The sequence below is a fragment of the Cupressus sempervirens genome, chromosome 2 (assembly GCF_028749045.1).
Source record: "Cupressus sempervirens isolate cs-2001-9-10 chromosome 2, ASM2874904v1, whole genome shotgun sequence".
Classification (NCBI taxonomy): domain Eukaryota; kingdom Viridiplantae; phylum Streptophyta; class Pinopsida; order Cupressales; family Cupressaceae; genus Cupressus; species Cupressus sempervirens.
In genome coordinates, this window is record NC_143119.1 from 290170611 (window position 1) to 290192803 (window position 22193).

Here is a 22193-nt window from a genome sequence, read left to right on the forward strand (position 1 = left end):
ATTTGACAAAATAATGATAAAACATATTTCTTAGGAAGGAAACAAAGAAGCGGATAAATTTGCCAACTTAGGAGTGGATGGGGAGGATAAATTTATAATAAATAAAGAATAAGAAAAAAAGGATGACACAAAACTTTACTGTAACATAAAAATCCTATACCTTAAAACAATATCTTAAAGTACCCTTGGATAAAGGAAAATTTTAATCTAGAACTAGAACTTCATCAAACCTATCTCTATTATCTTCAATAAGAATGATATTAGTTACAAACAATCTTAGCCAAAGTCTCATATATTATAGATTCTTGACCTCTTCCTATCTTTGTAAGAAGACCAAGTTTTTTTTGACTTCTGCTCTAGTTTTTACCACCTTTTTTCAGTCAAGGTCCTTTTAAAATTAAAAAAATAATTCAGGATAACAATTTTTAAAGAATAAATATTAAAAAGAACATACTCCTACATTAATACCAAAACAAAGGAAGGATTAATGAAAAAAATCAAACTACCTAGTTAAGTTAGGGATAAAATAAATGCACTAGATTTATTTCTTATTAATTGCATATTGATGTAGAAACTCATGGAATATTTATGAAATCAACATGCAAAGATATTTATATCCAATTAATCGATCCAAAAAAGGCTTTATACCAATCAAAAATTTAAGTGATAATAAAATTACGAATATATAAAGAAATTAAAAGAACTCCTAAATGCAAATAAAGAAATTGGAAAGGTAAAATGGAAAACTTAAAGAATTAACAAAAACCAAATTCAGGATCCTCAAAATAAGAGATTTTTTCCTTTCTTTTTTGGTTACTCTCTGCTAATAGTTTCATGTGAGTTTGAAGTTTCATGTAGAAGACAAAAAAACACAAAGGATTTCAACTTTGTATCTCTAAGAGAAATTAAATGCATCAAGGAAATAAAAAGATGCTCAAATGTGGATAATCAATCACTATGTAAAAATTGACATAAGAGATCCGCAAGATGGAAAGGAAGGAATATTTTCCAAAAACCCCAACAAGGACAAGGGCACCTGAATATAAAATCAAGAAAACCAAACTAGAAAATAGATGAAGGCATTGGATTTTTTTTGTAAAGAAGGCTAGGAAAACTAGGGTATGCCCATTTTAATTTTGTATTGTGTATAGGACCTTGATCTTGGGAAAGACTAGAGAGTTTCTTTCTTTGTTCTTTCCTATCGGTGCCCATTTTAATGGAGAGTTTGTAATTTTATTATAATAATATTATCTATAGGGCTTCAACCTTTTACTAATAAAAAAATATTGCTATTATGAATTAAAATATGAGGCTACTATGAAGTAAAACATAAATATTTAAAATAAAATATTGCTACTTTATCTAGCATCTTAGAATATACGAGGCTAAAAAGAGCACATACCCCCACATTAGGATCATGACAGACACATACTATCTCTTATAGGCAACCAAGCTATTTTAAGCTTTAGGCATTTAGTAAATTTTTTTAAAAAAAAAATCAAATTTATTAGCATTCTCTTATTAAAATATTGGTGAATAATGACTCCTACTCCTGCCTAAGTGGCAATTCAAACTACTTCATTGCTAGTATGGAGGCTTCCCATCCCTCTGCCATGGCCTGGTTCCCTACCGTGTCTCTTGCTCACACTGCTCCATGTGCTCCCACCCAGGTGTATCCTACTGCTGTAGTTTCTCACCCAAATGTTGATTGTGGAAGGATACTTGTTGTTGCTGCTTCCCTTGGTGGGTCTCTTTGATCATCATGGGTTGAGCATCATTCCCTGATTGATGCTGCTAATTCCCTTCACCCTTCAGTTGTGGTTGTGGAGGCTTTCTACCCTACTATTGTGGATCGGGTCATTGCCGCAGGTCCTGCACCTATTTCTCTAGCTAATCTTGTTGTGGATGCTTCTCCTAATGTGTCTCGAGTTGTTGTGGGAAGATCTACAATTTCTTATGTAGACGTGGCCACTTTTAAGGTAGGTATTAATGCTCCTCTTCTAAGGAAACGGTTCTATTTGGTGGTGCCTTCTATTGGTCATTCAGTTGTGCCCGTTTCTGTAAGTAACCTGCTTGTGCTTAATCTCTATTCAGACATTGTTGATGAGATCAACACATATGTGGTGGATTACTCTTCTAATGCTTCTATTTTTGATTTTAGGGTTTTTTGGCCCTCTCTTTCGGATTTGCATACTTGGATCTCCAAATATTGAGAACCAATCATTTTGGATTTAGTTCAGATTTATCCTATGTATTGTGAAATTTTCTAATGCCGATGACATAAATTCTATTGTATTCTATGGTTTCTCTTGGGAGAAAAGGTTCCCATTGATGGCCAAATGTTGGTATCTGACATTTAATTTAACTACTGAATCCTTTAATAAGATTCCTCTTTGGGTAAGGCTAACAAATCTTCCCCTTCACTTTTGGTAGGACTCACTCTTGGAGGCTATGGGGGATGCCCTTGGGGATTTCTTGTTGGTTGATTTAGTCTCCTCCAATGTCTATAGGAAAACATATGCTCACATCCTTGTGGAGATGGATGTCTCCAAGGGCTCCTTGCAATGTTGAAATTAGAAACTCCAAATGGTTCTTGGATTCAACTTCTTGATTATTAGGGTATTCCTTTCAAATATAGGAAATGTCATAAGATTGGCCATCTTGTTGTGCGATGATCCCCTAACAAGGTTAGATTGAAGAAATCAACTTCTTAGTGGTTAAGGGTTTCAAATGATCACTATATGGCTCAAAAAGTATCCATGGATATGGATGGGGGTGGATAGCTCTTCTCAAATTGATCTCACTTTGGCTGAGGATTCTGTTAATGTCTCCGATGATTTGAATGTTGTCCCTACAATGATTTTGACTCAAAATGTTGATACTAGCCCATCTCCTACTACTGACTCTGTTGATCTGATTGATATCCCTTTGGTGGCTTTGAGTCAGAATGCTGCTACTATCCCTTCTATTGTTGACTTTGTCTAGAACACTGTTGCTCGTCCTTCTCCTGTTGCAAGGGTTTTGGGGGTTAGTGGGGATTGGAAAAAAGTTGCTGGGAAGGTGGAGGATGGTTGGACATCAATTAAAGGAAAAAAATGAAAATCCTCCAAACCTTCTTTTGATGTCTTTATGTTCTCAATAGATTGGACCAAAAAGTAAATCTTGATGGTCTGTGGACTCTTGGGCTGTTTTCCCTCTTGTTGGGAACTTTGGTGTCATGTCCCCATTTTGGAGGCAATTTGATTTAATTAATTTAATTAATTAGGTTGTCCAAAATGATGAATATTTTATGAAGATGACTAATTAATTATTTTAATTAAATAAATAAGTGGTATTAAGTTAATTATTTATAAAGTTATCAAATAAATAAATATCAAAAGGTAACTTTATATTTAATTAATTTAATAAAGTGACTTGAATTATAAAGTATTTTTTATAAAGTCACTTAATAGATAAAATAAAATAATGTTCTAGAAGATTTTGGAGAAAGTGGAGAAAAAAGAATAAATAGGCACCCCAGGCTTCATTCTAATCATCCAGATTTGTTGTTGTTGATGTTGATGTTTGTTGATGTGCATTGTGGAGCCTAGGGTTTCTGCAATAGTCACAACTGGCCATTAAGAACGAAAAATCTCAATTGGTACGCAATTTTGAGGGTGTGAAATATCACTTGAATTATTGCAACTGGGAGGAAGATACTTCAGTCTTCTATTTGTGCTACATTGAGAAAAAATATTTGTGGCCATTAAGAACGAAAACTCTCAATTGGTACGCAATTTTGAGGGTGTGAAATATCACTTGAATTATTGCAGTTGGGAGGAAGATACTTCAGTCTTCTATTTGTGCTACTTTGGGAAAAAATATTTCAGTTTGAAAAAGCAAGTCGAAAAAGCAGTTCGAAAAAGCAGGCTGAAAAAATAGTTCGAAAAAGCAGGCCGAAAAAGCAGTTTGAAAAAAGCAGGCCAAAAAAGCAATCTGAAAAAAGCAGGCCGAAAAAGAAAAACTGAAAAAGCAGGCCGAAAAAGCAGAACCAAAAAAAGAAAATTCGAAAAAGGAAAAAAAAATTATTACAACCATTTACAATCAGGGGTGGCAACTAGAGAGGCACAACTTGGGCACTTGAGGAGGTTATTTTCTATTCAGTGGTATTGCAATACATCTATTCTCTAAGGTGACTTCATATGCCAGGTCTGATGTGTATTTTCATAGTTGCCTTTCACTATAGAGTGCTGTTGTAATTGTCATTTCGTATCAGACCTATCATTCATTAATAGATACATCATTCATTTTTACATTTCTCACAATGGTATCAACAATCCATGGCTTTAGTTGTATTTAATCATGCATGTAATTAGCGTACTGTTGTAGGGGAGTATTGAAGTTAGATATTTAGTGTTGCATTAGTTTTCATTAGCAGCTATAGGTGCATATTACTTTACCAACAATCATCATATTTTGATATCTTTGTAAATGCCCAGAGTCTTGGCTAACTTAGTATGAATATTGTATTGGATACTCATTCTCAATTAAGGAGATACAATTGTTGGTCATTAATAAGCGTTAATATATCATTTTTTATCAGCCAGTTAGCTTGCATACCAACTATTTTTTAAAATACCAGTTGGCTGTAGGTGATCATTTTCATGATTAGAACTCATATATGCATTCACTATTGCCAAAATTAGTTTCATATTTATGTTAGGTCATTGTTTAGACAATTTGAAGTCTTTTGTAAGCATTCTCTTTGAGGCAAATCCAAACAAGAATTACTGCAGCAATCTAAAAAGTTATATCAGTCAGAGGACCCTTGCTTGCAAAGTGTTTGATGAAATGTTAAACAATTGAAGTATAAAGATTTTTGGTGTTGGAAGAAGTTATAGCCTATTGGGGTTATTACAGTGGTATCAGAGCTATTGACTTGCCATCCTGTTGGGTAGATTGGACATTGAATCAGTTAGTTAATCATGTTTACTTCAAGTACCCAGAAGCAGTGGGACAAGGATATGAAGAAGCTTAAACAAAATTTGAAAAGGTTGGATGAAAGTAAAAAAAGGATGAATGAATTGATGATTTCCATGTTTAAGAGGACTACGTCATAGAACAAAGAGAAAGAGGAACAAGAGGTCTCTACAAGTGAGGTATTTAGAAACCTCTACAAGGAGTTTTTAGCAGTTGGTGACCAGCATATAGCCGAATCTAAGGAGGACAAAAATCAGACAAGTTTGGAGGAAGATGTTGGGCACACAGTACTTCAGGAGGTAGTGGGAATGGATATTATGCAGATTGATAGTAACGATCAACTTGATACTCAAGTTGAGACAATTGTATACAGGTCGTTAGAGGGTGATGTCATAGGTACTCGGGATGGTTTAGTTCCAATAGGCAGTGACTACAACGTAGTGGGTTCAGATGATGATTATGAGGATGTTGTTGTGCATTATGGTGAGATACCTGGCAGAGATGAGCAGATATTGAGCATTCATGAATTTGCTGAGAGAGAGTACCAGGCACAGTTAGATGCTTCGTCATATGAGGTTGAGACTGGTAGTACTTCACAGGATTTGTCCAGCCAGCTCAAGGTGAGCGAAGATAGTATTGTTACTTCATTATCTCATCATGATAGAATGTAGGATATGATAGAGGATCACATCTGGATGATTCAGTTACAGGGTCAACATAAGGGAGTTCAGGAAAAGTCTTCTTGTGTTGACTTACAGGTGATTAGGGAAGGAATGGGAATGATGAAGTTGAGTTATTTACATCTTCTATCAGATCATGACCATCTTCTTAGCCTTGTCGGAGACTATTCAGATACCTGGAGGAGGAAGGAGGAGGAAGTTGACAGGCTTTCTCGCGAGCTTGAGGACATTCAAGCTTCTTGGATGAATACTCCATTGGCATTACAGGACTGGGAGAGACATGGGAATGAGCATGGCATGAAGCTGAGCTTAGTTTCATCTTGCACTCCTGATACTCAGTTTTCTGTGGCAGGCGGATCATATGTGGTCGCTAATAATGTTGTGAGTTCATCTTGCATTCACATCCAGGATATAGGGACAATGTCAGACAGGTATGTGGAGTTAGTTGGCATTGGTCATATTACTCAGGTGAGGAGTTTGCTTGAGTTACCAGTTGATTCTAGTTTACGGATATGGACTCAAGATTGTTATATTGGCGTTTGGGATTCAGTTGACTAGAGATCTTTATCACTTTTTGGTAGTAGTGATTGTTTGGGTGCTATCATGGATTTGATTAGTAGATTGCATGGTGTTGTCTTTTCTTGTGCCAGCAGCTTGTCCGATGTTGGTATTAGTTTTTATACACCGGTGTTGGGCTTGGTTCATATATCTAGTCAACCATTCTTGCTGGAATGTGTTGATGATCTTTCATATTTGGCAGTGTGTACAGATGAGTCCCAGGATCATATTGGCATTGATGACATCTAGGAGGATGCAGTGGGCAGTTTTGAAGACTTAGTTTCCTTGGCAATTTCTTTTGGTACAGAAGAGTTGGACAACAGTGCTACAGTTTTTGATACTCTGTATGTTGATATGAGCTTTGGAGTTGATTCGCAGGATATGGTTGGTAATACTCTAGAGACCAGTAACTTTGAGGATACTCCCTTAGATAGTGTGTCAGAGGAGGTTTGTAGGAGACATTCTAGCTAGTGCCATCATGTGTCTAGTCAGTTGAGAGTTAGTGAACGAGACATTGCTATCGCTTGCCAACATTTCGATGTTGCTCGTCAATTGTTAGCAGTTTATGGATGGGGTTCTCCTACTAGTGATGAGCAGGGAGGCAGTTATTTTTCCTTGACAGAGATCCACTCTTTATGGGAGGCTATTCAGATTTTGAGACAGAATTATATGTAGCTGGTAGCCGATAGAGGTTATCTTATGGAGTGGGGGAGTACAGCATATGATGCATTATTGGCCAGGGAAGATGAGGTGAGTGAGCTTACTCAGGAGCTCAAGGTGACTTCTGAGATTCTTGAGAGTACATAGTTGGCTTTCGAGGAGTCACGATTTCATTTGGCTAAGGTGACCGTGGAGTTAGAGCGACTGCGGTCTTTACCAGATTCTGTAAAGTCACAAGATGTGGTGTCTGGTGATCTGAGGATGTCCATGGTCAAGATTGTCAAAGACAGTGGAGATGGGGATGCATCCATCCTTGATACTAACATTGGCATATCAGGTTCGTTCCCACTAGAGTCAGGTTCAGTTGAGTTGGGTGTTGTAGAAGATTGTTGTGGTATGCCTGACATAGTGGTGGCCTCTAGTACTGATGGCACAAAGACTAGAGATGTTGTATCAAAGATCATGTTTGATGTTGGTGAGCCGGCAGTTGGCATGGTTCCTGCTAGTAATACTACTCCCTTGGTGATATCTTCGGAGGTAGTAGTCAGTTCCAACTTGGTTAGTGATCGATTGTAGTTAGTTTCATCTAGATTGCAGTCTGAGCCATTGACTGAGATTGGTGCATTCTATCGACATTACACTGTGAGGTATGTTCATCAATTTACCTTTGATGACCATGTTGATGAGATGTACTTTGGTTCCTAGTGCTTGTTATCAGTTATGGGATGGTTTGACGCCTCGGGATGAGAGTTGTGATGAGCATGACATGGTGATAGGTTTTGCGATTGACAACTTGATAATACACGACTTAGAGCAGGAGTTTGGGAGTGATGCTTCAGCAGTTATTGTTATTGATTCTACTCCTTTGGCTATGACATCTCTTGACTTAGCTGGTGATCAGTCATAGTGGGTTGTATCACTTGTTCATGGTGAGTTGTTGACTGAGGTTGGTTCTTTTTATCAGCATTATACTGCAGGGTATGTGCATCAGTTAACATTTGATCCTTGTGCTGAAGAGTTGATAGTAGGAAAATTTGGTTTGGGTTCCATTTCTTGCTATTTATCTTGTGATGTCTTTTCACCAACAATAGTGCATGGGAGTTATGGTTATAAGACAATGGTCTGTGATCTGCAGAGTTGTGTTGACTGCAAGAGTTGTACAATGTGTGGATTCTCCATACTTGGTTCAGTTTCATTTGGGAGCGTTCACCATTGTTATAGAGTTGGATTGTACATTCCGTATAGGCCAGTGGGATGCGTTGATGGTATTTACTATGTTGGCAGTTTGATTTGTCCACTTTACTTGGGTTCTGATGTTCTACGAGTTTGTGTCTCGTGGGTTTCTGACTATGGCAGTTGTGATTTTGGAGTTTGGTTGAGTTGTAATTGTCAGTTTGACTATGGATTCCTCTTGGTTATATTGCAGAGGATATTACATGAGCCTGTGTTAATTGACAGTAGTATAGTTCATGACTACATTTGGGATCCAGGCGGATTGATTGGTTTATTATTCAGTCATTGCTTGGGGACAAGCAATTTCAGGAAGGGTGGACTGTCATGTCCCCATTTTGGAGGCAATTTGATTTAATTAATTTAATTAATTAGGTTGTCCAATATAATGAATATTTTATGAGGATGACTAATTAATTATTTTAATTAAATAAATAAGTGGTGTTAAGTTAATTATTTATAAAGTTATCAAATAAATAAATATCAAAAGGTAACTCTATATTTAATTAATTTAATAAAGTGACTTGAATTATAAAGTATTTTTTATAAAGTCACTTAATAGATAAAATAAAATAATGTTCTAGAAGCTTCTGGAGAAAGTGGAGAAAAAAGAATAAATAGGCACCCCGGGCTTCATTCTAATCATCCAGATTTGTTGTTGATGTTGATGTTTGTTGATATGCATTGTGGAGCCTAGGGTTTCTGCAATAGTCACAACTGGCCATTGAGAACAAAAACTCTCAATTGGTATGCAATTTTGAGGGTGTGAAATATCACTTGAATTATTGCAACTAGGAGGAAGATACTTCGGTCTTCTATTTGTGCTACATTGAGAAAAAATATTTGTGGCCATTGAGAACGAAAACTCTCAGTTGGTACGCGATTTTGAGGGTGTGAAATATCACTTGAATTATTGCAGCTGGGAGGAAGATACTTCAGTCTTCTATTTGTGCTACTTTGAGAAAAAATATTTCAGTTCGAAAAAGTAGGTCGAAAAAGCAGCTCGAAAAAGCAAGCCAAAAAAGCAGTTCGAAAAAAGCAGGCCAAAAAATCAGTTCGAAAAAAGCAGGCCAAAAAAGCAGAACCGAAAAAGCAAGCTGAAAAAGAAAAACCGAAAAAGCAAGCCGAAAAAGTAAAACCGAAAAAGCAATCCGAAAAAGAAAATTCAACAAAGCAAAAAAAAAGTATTACAGCCATTTACAATCAGAGGCGACAGCTAGAGAGGCATGACTTGGGCACTTGAGGAGGTTATTTTCTGTTTAGTGGTATTGCAATACATCTATTGTCTAAGGTGACTTCATATGCCAGGTCTAATGTGTATTTTCATAGTTTCCTTTCACTATAGAGTGCTGTTGTAATTGTCATTTTGTATCAGACCTATCATTCATTAATAGATACATCATTCATTTTTACATTTCTCACAATGGTATCAACAATCCATTGCTTTAGTTGTATTTAATCATGCATGTGATTAGCGTACTGCTGTAGGGGAGTATTGAAGTTAGATATTTAGTGTTGCATTAGTTTTCATTAGCAGTTGTAGGTGCATATTACTTTACCAGCAATCATCATATTTTGATATCTTTGTAAATGCCCAGAGTCTTGGCTAACTTAGTATGAATATTGTATTGGATACTCATTCTCAATTAAGGAGATACAATTGTTGGTCATTAATAAGCGTTAATATATCATTTTTTATCAGCCAGTTAGCTTGCATACCAACTGTTTGTTAAAATACCAGTTGGCTGTAGGTGATCGTTTTCATGATTAGAACTCATATATGCATTCACTATTGCCAAAATTAGTTGCATATCTATGTTAGGTCATTGTTTAGACAATTTGGAGTCTTTTGTAAGCATTCTCTTTGAGGCAAATCCAAACAAGAATCACTGCAACAATCTGAAAAGTTATATCAGTCAGAGGACCCTTGCTTGCAAAGTGTTTGACGAAATGTCAAACAACTGAAGTATAAATATTTTTGGTGTTGGAAGAAGTTATAACCTATTGGGGTTATTACATTTGGTGTGTCCCCCTAGTTTGTTAGCTGGTTTTCCATAATTGTTTAAGATCCTTATTGTTATATCTTTCTTGTCTTTTTGTGCAAAGTTTTGAGTCCTTTCAAAAACTGTTTTTACTTAATCAAAACAAATTGATTCAAGTTTTTGAATGCAAAATTAGTCCCATCTTATTTTGTTATATTTATTTAAAATATTAGGGAGATTTTTAATTAGTTAATTTTTGAGTCAATTTATATTGAAAAAGACCAATGAGCTTCCATCACCTACCCTTGTCATTCCAAAAAAAAATGCATAGATATAGGGCCCTTTATTTGACCATAAAAAAGATATATGCTCTATTTCTTTGCAACATCAACAAAAGAAAAAATAAGAAACATAGAACATTAGATCATCCATTCTCTAGATTTTGAGTTTTTCTATCTTGCCAAAATTGAATCCAAAGAATGATGAGTTATCTTCAAAATTTGGAAATCAAATCATTAACATTCTAAATAATTAACATTATTAAATGAAGTTTATGCATAATGTACTATGTATCTTGTTATATATAACTTAACTATATTTTACTATCGGTTAATCATTGTACCTCCTTTCAGTGCAAGTGTTAGTAGTTATATATTTAGACATTTATTAATTAACAATGTTCTAGCTTGACACATATTAGATGACATAGATGGAGATGTTGCCAGAATCCTTGGTGGTTTGTCATTAACAATTTGACTTGGCTCGTGGATTCTTGTGACAGGTAGACCACTTTTCCTTAGGTTCAACATGTTGGCAAATCGTTGTGTTGGCACAAAACAATTTAGTTATATATTAATTGCAGATTTGACAACTTTCCCAACACCTTTTTTAATTTTCCAACAAATTTTCTTGCTCCTTTTTAATTTTTTGGGTAGATATGACACAATCATGTCAAATTCTACAGTATAATAGCCTATTGGCTAATAAATATATGTATTGATAAGTGAAATGAATATTCTCATGTCTTAAAAAATTATCATTTATTATAAGTGTCTTATATAAAATAATATTTTAATTTAAACAAATATGATTATTCTTGTACACAATTATTGTGGTACTAATATATATGTTTTGTAATACTGTCACAAGAACAAAGAGTTAGCACAATAAGTATAGATTGAGAGGGATTGTTTAAAAACAAAAGGTTAGCACAGTAAGTACAGATTGCGAGGGATTTTTTAAAAGGTCTATCATTCCATTATTGGTATTTTGTGTTGAATAAAATATATATTTCAAATAATAATACATTTCAATATAATTGATATTTTGAATAAAAATATGATATCTCACAAAGAACAAATGATGTTTTTGTTCAATTGCTAGGGGTGCCCTATTTTTCTAAGGGGAAGGAAGATAAATCATACACCAATTCGAGTAAAAAGCCCAATTTTGGACATTCCTCAATTGTTTGGTAAGTTGTGTGATAAGTCACATCTCTAAATGTAAGTTATATATAGATGAAAATATTATATTTGAAAAAAGAGCAAATTATGTTATTGTTCAACTACTAGGGGTGTCCTACTATTCTAAGGGGAAAGAAAGATAAAGCAATATAATAATTGGTGTAAAAAGTCAAAATTTGGACATTTCTTAGTAATCTAGTAAGTTATGAGTCACACCTCTAGACCTTAGTTAATATTGGATAAAAAGACATGTCATAATTGAAAGAATTGAAATTCCCATTATATTCGATGCAATCATTATATGCCTAAAGTTAACCTACATGGCTGCTAGCACCTCTCTTATTTGTGCCTATTTTTCACTCCATAGACATGAAAAAATATTAAATTATCTAATATTGAAAAATATTGGATGTAGTCAACGAAGGAGTCTTAAGCTTTGAGTATTTAAAAAAAACTCTGAAATAATTTAGTCAAAACATATGCATCAAGACACGTATTATTAATCTCCTTAAGCACTATATGATTGATTGATTGTTGAAATCTCTTGTGAAAACAAATACTTTTTTTATTATTATTTAGGCACATATAATTGTTACTAGCATCTAAACAAATTAAGATTAAAAAAGTTTCATTACTTGAACACCATACTAATCATTGAGTGAACCCATCTATTGAATATTCTTTCTTACTTGTAAATTTTGAGTTAGTATCGAGGAGGGGGACTTACAATCTTCAATCTAAATGTTCTAATTCCTATTTAACATTTCTTAACAAAAATAATCAACCCCCTACATCAAAATGACTCTTAATTTACTTTAGTAGGATTTTCTTAGAAATTGTAGCTACCTCATTCTAAATTAACCTTGTATTGAAAATGTAGCCATTGTAAATGTTAACTAATGATGGTAGTGTGAAGGATCTACTCTATTAAAAAGCCTTTGAGAGAATAAAGCTATCTACCATACTTCATCTATATCCTTACAAATTGGGATGACTCAACTTTTTTAACACTCAAAGTATACAAGTTGAGCTCTCCAATATCACTTCCCATATAAATTTCATCCCTTTCAAGAAGAGATGCTCCATGATGGAGGTTTGTTAAGTCATCCTCAAACATTCTTATATCACACTCTTAAATGTGAGTATAGTGCAAATCTACACAAAGTAGTTGTACAATAGGCAATAAAAATATGATATTCTTGAAATGAATTCATGCTCTAGAATACTTATTGTGCTTTTTTCAAAGTAAAAATACACCATATAACTATGCATTCTTGACGTTACACACCTTATGGAAGAATGGCATATTATGAGAAAGATATTATATTTTGGAAACCATGCCTATAGAGGTTATATATACTTATTCTTAAAGTTGTAGAAAGGGCTAACTCCCACTCTAAGGAAAATACTTTATTGAATAATAGCTAAAAATCAAGACTTTGTAGCTACTTCCTAGTTTGAATATAATGAAGACTTTTGTTGAGCAATGATGAGTGATTGTTCTAAGATGATTTACTCATTGTGTTACTAGTGGGGTAACATTCATGCCATTTTCATGGCTTGTAATAACTATGAATTTGAAATTTCTAAATTGTTTTACGATTTAGACTAATTTATTAGCATAAGTGAATTTAAGTATTTTTAATTGGAAGACAATTTTGTTCAAGCATATGTTGTGTTGAAAATTATTTTAGATAATTTATATATGGGCACAATCTTTTCTATTTAAAAGTGTATGTGCTAAATGCACATGTGATGCCACTTTGATTTATTTTTACCTTAGCTTTTTTTGTCTTTCATTGTACTTTTCTTTTCTTGGTAAATGATTCACTTCCCTTATGTTTGTGGTAGAGTTTTGACTATTATCCATGTTGAGTTATGCTTAGAAATACAAATAACCAACGAAAAGGAAGAGAAAAATAGATACAAGAGACACACAATATTATCTTGGGATAAACCTTCCACTTGAAAGGAAAAACCCAACCACACAACAAAATTATCAGTTTATTGATAAATAAAATGTTAAGTGCATAATGTTTTTCTCTTGATACAATATATAAAGAATATAGAGACTCTTCATTACATAACTAAATGTGTCTTCATTTTCCAAATACAAAACTCTTTCTATTTCCATATGCATGCCTCAATGCATGGCATAAGACACATGACTCTATATTTAATATTATCCCAATTATTATAACAAATGTCATCTTTAGCTGAAGGTGGTCATAATAGTTATAATGAGCATATTTCTAAAAATAGAGATAAATATCTATATCATAGCTACATTATTTAACATTCCCTCAAGAAAGAGAGAGATCTTTATCATAGACATCATGTAACTGTGACAAAAAAATGTCAACGATAAATTGAAATCATATAGGTTCTCATAAAAAATATGCTATCTCAATATGACATAATTCATGGAATCACTCAACATGAAACACCTACAAGAATCAACTAACTTTAATCACGAACCCTCTCAATGTGATGCTTTCATGGAATATCTCAACATGACAAGCTTGCAAGGCTCTTGCATCACATACTCTCTCAACATGATGCTAGTATGGAATCTCTCAACATGATGCTAGTATGGAATCTCTCAACATGACAAGCTTGCAAGGCTCATAAATAGCTTATATAACAAGAGATTCTATTTTAGGGATTAAGTAATAGATGGAGGTTCTTTAGGTTGATGCATTCATTTGACAATTCAGGGTCTTTTGGCCCTCTCTCAAGGATCTCCATACCTAGATCTTAAAGCACAAGGACACTTCTTTATTGCCATATTTGATGATGTGAATGATAGAAAATAAACTCTATGTGATCATTTCTTTACTTGGGAAAATTGTTTCTCTCTGATGGTTAAACCTTGATATAAGGACTTTGACCTTGCCACTGACTGTTTTTGTAAAATGCCTATATGGGTTCAACTTCCTAATCTCCCTCTTCACCTATGGCATGAAGTTGTGCCAGAGGATGTTGCAGAGGCTTTAGGTGATTTCTTAATGGTGGATTCATAATTCTTTGATATAATGCACTCTACCTACACAAGGATATTGGTTAATATTGGTGCTTCTAAAGGCCTTCTAGTGGAGGTTAAACTTTATAGCCCCGTTGGCTCTTGAATTTAACCTTTAGATTATCTATTTAGATGGAAGAATTCTTTTCATTACTGGACATGTTGTGACAAAGTGTGAGGGTTGAAAAGATCAAATCTAGGAAAACCTCTTGGTGGATGGGGGCTTTGAGGCAAAATTATACAATGGTCCCCTAGGTTTGTTAGGATGTTGGTGTTGTTCCTTCTTCTACTCCAAATGATGCAACTTTCCTTAACGATGTTGAGGCACCCCCACCTATGGCTAGCCTTGTCAATGGAGTTTTTGATGCTGCTACTGATTAGATTCTAAATGATACTATTGGTCTAGTCCAACATGTTGGTTTGACTGGAAGTGGTTGCATTGTGGCTATTGCTGATAAGATAAAGGCATTTTTTGTAGGACATTTCTAGACTTGATTGTGCATGATTTTGATGCTAAAAAAATACACAATCAAATCCAAAAATAGTTCTACAAATTTCAATGTACTATGGAAATTTGATAATGTTGAAAGATAAAGGCAGTTGACCATATTCGTTTGGGCTTTGAGATGGGTAGTACTTGTGTTGATGGTGTTTCTTCTGTTGTACTTGTCAAAATTGATGCTAAGTTTTTTGGTGCTGATAGGTCTATTGATTCGTTGGACTGACATTGTATGACAACCAAGATTAAGGAGGGTTGGATCATGGTTAAAAGAAAACATTCAAAGAAGTTCCCCCTCATTCTTCTCCCAATTCCCTCAATAAGGGGGTATTGGGAAATCTTGAATTTTGATGTTTGGTTGGGTGGTCCAATTATAAAGCTTACTCTTCCCTTGACCGTCATCTTGTTCTATGGGGTTTGTTAGTTGTTTGGCAACCCCTATTCTGTTTAAGCTTTGTTTAGTATTTGTGTCGTGTCTCTTTGTTGAGCATAATGATTATCTTTTAGGTTCGGTCCATAGGTTTTTAGTTTCTATTTGTTTTGTATCCTAGTTTTATGGTTCCTTCAAAACTTGTTTCCTTAATAAAAAGTTTAGATCTGATATCATGTTAAGTTATGCCTAGAAATAAAGATATTAAGGAAGAGCAAAATAGATACAAGAAACCCAAGATTATCTTGGGGAAATTCTTCTACTTGAAGGGAAACCCAACCACACAACAAAAATATCACTTTATTGATAAAGAAAATGTTCAAGTGCACAATGCTTTTTTCTTGATATGATACATAAAGAATAAAGAGACTTTTCATTGCATAACTAAAGGTCTCTTCAATTTTTTGAATACATAACTCTCTTTTTTTTCATATGCATGTCTCAACACATGTCATAAGACATGCCTCAATATTTAATATTATCTCAAATATTATCACAAATGTCCTCTTTAGTTAAATGTGTTCATAATGAATATAACAAAAATATTTCAGAAAAATAGAGATAGAGTTCTCTATCGCAACTACACTTTAACAATCTAATCTCCTTTTAATGATGCCTAATCTATGAATTCACGCCCATGGAAATATAAGACACATTAAAAAATAAATTAGTTTATTAATAGAATGAAAATTATTAAATATAATACATAAATTCTTATAGGGTCACAACATTTTTTTTGACAATCAATATGACAAGTAAAAGAAAAATAATTAATGATTTTTCACTTTTATTGAATTATATTCTTAAACAACACTTTTTTTCACAATCTTGAAGAAAAATATTATAGAACAATTAATTAATTATTTGAATATAGATTACTTTGAAACCCCTCTTTTAAGTTAATGAACATTTTTTTTTGTATAGTTATTATTATTTTTAACTCTTGAATAATGATTGTAACATGTTTTCAATGTATAATTTTCCAAACAATTTTATATATTTATTTATTTTATAGGTAATGAATTGTTATACTAGAAATACCTAGATTGAATGTGGGTAAGTATTTAAACACTTTTTTTCTTTTTTAAATCATACACATTTATGTATTTTTTTTCTTGGTCATGTAGATTTGATGATAATTAAAGAACTTGGTGGTTAAATGAACAATCTCATAATGGAGTAAACTTGACTTGTGTCACCATTTCCTTTTGATATTATATCACCACCTTTATCAAATGACTCTTCAATAGTTTTAAAGGAAGGAGACGTGGATCAAAGACAACAACATTATCACTCACAAAGGAGGTTAGTAGCTATTTACTCATCCAATATGATGCATTTCATGTTATTTTTCTTGCTACATCTTATTTTAGCCATAGAATCATAAAATGATTCATGTGTAAGATTAGGTCTATCCTTCAAGTTAATAATATTTGAATAATTTTCAACCATGTAATTGTATTTCCTCCTTCAAAATAACCTTTTTTTTTTGTAAACAATACAATTTTAAAAAGAGTAGTGGCACATGCTCTAATATGTAATATGTGTTTCCAAGGATGTCATTCTCACTTGATCTTGTTTATTGTCAACCCAATCACATTACAAACACTATCTTGTGGTTCATATTTTACCCTATGTTATTATATTTTATTGTTAAAATATGAATTATATTATGACCCTCACAATTAAAACAAAAATGATTACAATAACTTTAAAGGTTGGATCCTATAGAGAAGACACCCAAAAGACATACACTACTAAGAAATTTATAAACCAACAGTCCTTAATGGCTTGACCTTGGCATAGTATTGATCTAGGTCAACCACTTCAGACCATTAAAATTATCAATTGTGTCAACTGCATTTCTTTCCAACACATAAAATTAAAATAGAGGACACATGTTGTGCATACACTTCTAGTTATGTCCCAGTTGCCAATCCCCCTTTTCTTCAAGGAATAATTGCAACCAACCTTGGTTTCTTCACCACCTACCTCTAGGATCCTTTGTGATCTTCCTTAATAACATGATAACATAAATTATTAACCTTCAATCTTTATCCTAATGTACAATTTGAAGATCATCGAATAATAAATTTTATATAACAAATAGTTTATTATACCCCCTAGCTACATTTTCATCCACTATAGAGTGTTTATAAGACCATTTTATTAGCACCACTTATTCAACTTTGTATGAAATTTTTCTTTCATAAGGTCCTTTTGCATTTTCTTTACAAAAATATTAAATTTCTTGAGCACCATAAACTTCCCATTTTCAATAATATTGTGTAATTTGTTTTAACAATGTAGTGAAATCTTACCCTGGTCATTCTCATTGTTGTAATAAAATGTACTATGAAATTAGATTCTTGAATTGTCCATTTTGAATCTGTTAATTATATATTTGACATATGCCATTAAATATTGACTAAATAACCTACCTATGTAAAAAGAAATCCATAAGACATCTTAAATTAAGGTGGTCTACTATGAAATCTCATTCTTTAATTGTCCATTTTGAACTATACAACCATAAAATTAAACACAAAACACATTTTTTAATGTGTGCCATTAAACACTTACCAAAATTCCTACCTAAGCAAAAAAAAAAAACCATATGACATCCTAAATCAAGTCCTTGCACTTTCATTTTGAATCATTTGAATTATCTCCCCCATCCTCTTCTTAATGTTGTGATTGAATCTATTATGAAAAAACATTTCTCAATTTCCATCTTGAATTATACAACCATAGAATCAATCAACTATGTTTAAAATATTTTCTAAAGATAAACCAATTACATGGTAGAGCCAATAAACTTAATCAAATTATTAAAAATCTCACATTTTTTCCATATCGTAATTCCTCTTCCATAAAGGGATTGATGGGGTCACTTTTACACAAAACCATAGAAAATGGGATAAATTATAATGTTAATAATAATTTAGTCTACTATAAAATTATCAAATATTCAAAATGTAAAAACATCCTTTTTACTATTACTTCACAACTTGCTAGCAACCCAATATCTTTTCGGGTAGGCTAAAGACTCAATTTTTTTAATTTGAAAGGGGACACTGATCCATCTTGACACTAGCTAGCCTTACACAAACAATGAACACAAATAATTTAATCAGAAATATCACATGCATATTTCCTTAATCATTATATATTGATAATGAGCTTCCTTCCTCCACTAAACTCTTACTCCCTTTTTTGAAGAGAATGCATTTCATCTTCATTATTCATTCATGCACGATATGCTAGGGATTTGAAAATATCCCATGCATATTGCTCCAATCATTATAGAGTGATAATGAGTTTCCTTCCACCGCTAAAATCTTACTCCTTTCATTAAGAGATTGTAATTCATCTTCATTAATCATTCATGGAAGAAACAATAGGGAACCTTTAATAATAAAATATTATTAGATTCTTAAATAACACTTGGCCATAACTTGTATTATTTGAGTTTCAAAGTGCAAATACCATCAAAGTTTAATTTAGACCCATAGATACTAGTTAATATTGGGTATATTTTATTTTTGAATAATATCTCTTTGATGCAATGGGCATCTTCTAAAATACTAGCTATATTTATCAAGTATTATTTTTAAGCTATTTTGAGAACCCATATTTATCTAGCGTTATGCCCCTTCTATAATTAATAATTGATTTTGATTTCAATCTTTTTAAATCCAACATTTCTACCAAAAAGGTCCCCCTCCTTCAACGTTTTCTCATTTGTTTCTAACAAAGGATCCCACATCGGACAAAAGATGATTGAAATATACTTCTAAAACAAAATGACCAATACAAAAGTAACTCTCAAATATTTTTCGAATCCAACATTTTTACCAAATAAAGGTTGTTATCCTTCAATTTTTTTCTCATTTTTTCTAAGGACCCCTCATTCAACAAAAGATAGTTGAAATTCATCACAGATACAAACTCCTAGGACAAAATGACCAACATAAAAGTAACTCAAATTGTCCTAGGAATATTATAAGATAAGCTAAGGTCTCTTAACCAACTAATCTAGATAGAAATTTTGGAAAGATAATTCTACAAGGTCAAGGTAAATAAGATGAAAATACAAGTTTGAAAGTAAAATAGGGTACATATATTAGTATACAACAAATGAAAAGATTTCTATTTTTAAAGACTTTGTAGTGTTTGCAATATTACTTTGAAAGTTTGTTACAATGACAGGTCAATCAAGAGAAATTTTTACAAGTCATGGAATATATATTGGTCCTTTCTCATCTAGCAATATTTGGGATTATTGGGGTAAGCTTCATTTTTTGCATCTATTATTAGACACAAACTTACATATTTTTGATATTTTCTATATTATTTTCAAGAGAAGTAAAATCTTCCATTTTCCAAAAAGTAAAGTAAAAATTGAGTAATATTTAGGCCTTGTATAATCTTCCATTGTGCAACAATGTTTAAGAACCTTGTATATCACCTAGTAATAATATTCTCTAATAACTTTAATGTAGATGAGAGATGATTTGTAATTTATTATTTTTTTACATCTATTTGATGTCAATGTGTTTTGATATCTTTTTGTGTAGATCTTCATAGGGTTTAAATTGCAAATCTTATTTGGGCCAAATGTAGCCAAGGTGACAAATAAATACAATGCTCTTTATCTTGATCTTCCTTCAAATATGGTAAGGAGATTTATCTTCTTTTTCCTCTCTCCTTCAATTGATTATAATAAATTTATGTCTTCTAGATGATGTTCTTAAAACTTTTTAGGTACTAGTAAGTATTGGGAATGTTTTGTTTTTTGGTTAGTTACTTTATAAGGTAGGTTGGAAGCTTTTTTATGGGATGGGTTGGAGTTGTATTCAAAATGAAGATTTCCCTTTACTCCAAAGCATTAGCTATTGGACTATGAACTAGATTGATGGGAAGTACTACTTTTACATCTTGGATTCAAGAAATAGTAAACCTAACAACTAAATGATTTTGGGTAGTTGGAATGATTGGTCTTCTTTTATGTATGATATACAAATGATACAAGCTTTTCATCATATAGCTAAAATATTATTTATGCATTATATACATATCTTAAGGATTTATTTATTGAACATAATAATCTAATGATTATATTGACCTTACGACAAAATGTTGTGAAAAATGACAGGAATGGAGTTGGCCAAATGTCACTTACACTAGGGATTGAATCTACAAGGTTAATTACATACATGAACAATAAAATTCAGAAACATCAACTAGTCTTCAAATGGATCCCATCATGTCAATATGATAAATTTGGTTTATATGGTTTTATCATGCTCATATTCATCATTGGAATACTTTGGGGAGGAAACCTTATTTTTCAGTGTTTGATTTCACATCCCGCCGCAAGACAAAATTAAGGATAGCTTGTCTATTTGGACCATTTAGAGTATGGATAAGATGGTATATGGCATGCCTCAATGGACAAGGAATTGGGGCACAACAACACTTAAAATGGCTACCAGTGGGAACACTACTTACAAATCTCATATCAAGCATCATTATGGCTACATTATCAACAATTCATCTAGTCGTACAACATTTTGTTAAAATTATTTCCTATAATAATTTGAAATTTTCTATCTACTATATCGTTTCATTACTTATCATTTTTTTTAGGTTAAGGATGATACTGGGAAAATTGTGATAGAAGGTTTTGAGCTTCATTTTTTAGGTTGTATGAGTACCATGTCTACATTTGCAGTAAAATTTTGAGCCTTGCATCAAATTGGCTATCCTTGGAGAGCTTGTGTGTGTGTGTGTGTGTGTGTGTGTGTGTGTGTGTGTGTGTGTGTGTGTGTGTGTGTGTGTGTGTGTGTGTGTGTGTGTGTGTATTGTTATCACTGATTCCCATATTTATATTTGGAACCTTGATATACTCAATACTAGTATGGATTAGAGGACATTCTTAAACATGAAATATACAATTTTGATATTTTGAGGCTTTTTGTAAAGGGAAAACAAAATCAAATGCATTCTTTAATTGGTTTACTAAAGATACTTTAATACATGTTTGCAAAATTGACTAATTATTTAGTTATATATAATTTAATTTAAAAAGGTAACATATATAAACTATATAATCCCATTAATAAGCATAACATACATGGAATATGTAATCCCAATAGTGCTACATTTGGACCTGAATTGTGATGGTAGGATATCACAATTACGATGGTTAACCATCACCTAAGAAACAGTACCAAGAAATGGCTCTCGTCATACGAGTGTCACACTTTTGGCATCACACATTATGATGACAAGCTCTTTTTTCATAATTGCGATACCAAAAATGACACAATTTGGTAGACGATAATGCCAATTGGTCATCGTCACATTGTCATAATTGTGACAAGTGGTCATCGCAATTACAATGATTGATTGTTTCATTATTTCATTGCCATAGAAACATCCATCCTTTATGACCAATAGTCATTAGTCAACATACCATTGCAAGTGCCATGGTGTGCAACTGCCATGCCATGGATGCACTGACAATCCATCAGATTATTCCATTATGAATGTGATGGGTGTCTGATGACATTGTTCTTGGTCCAATGACATTTCATCAAGTGAGCCATCATAATTATGACAACGTTCTGAAATATTAAAAAATAAACTGTTTGGTAGGAATGAAGATGAGAAATTGCAATATACTTTGATGTACTTATTTTTCT

At 32.8% G+C, this 22193-nt stretch overlaps 1 pseudogene; it reads left to right on the forward strand.

Annotated features, from left to right (window-relative positions):
- The first annotated feature begins 1589 nt into the window (after positions 1-1589).
- On the forward strand, positions 1590-21428 carry LOC149572207 (uncharacterized; annotated as a pseudogene).
- The last annotated feature ends 765 nt before the right edge of the window (positions 21429-22193 follow it).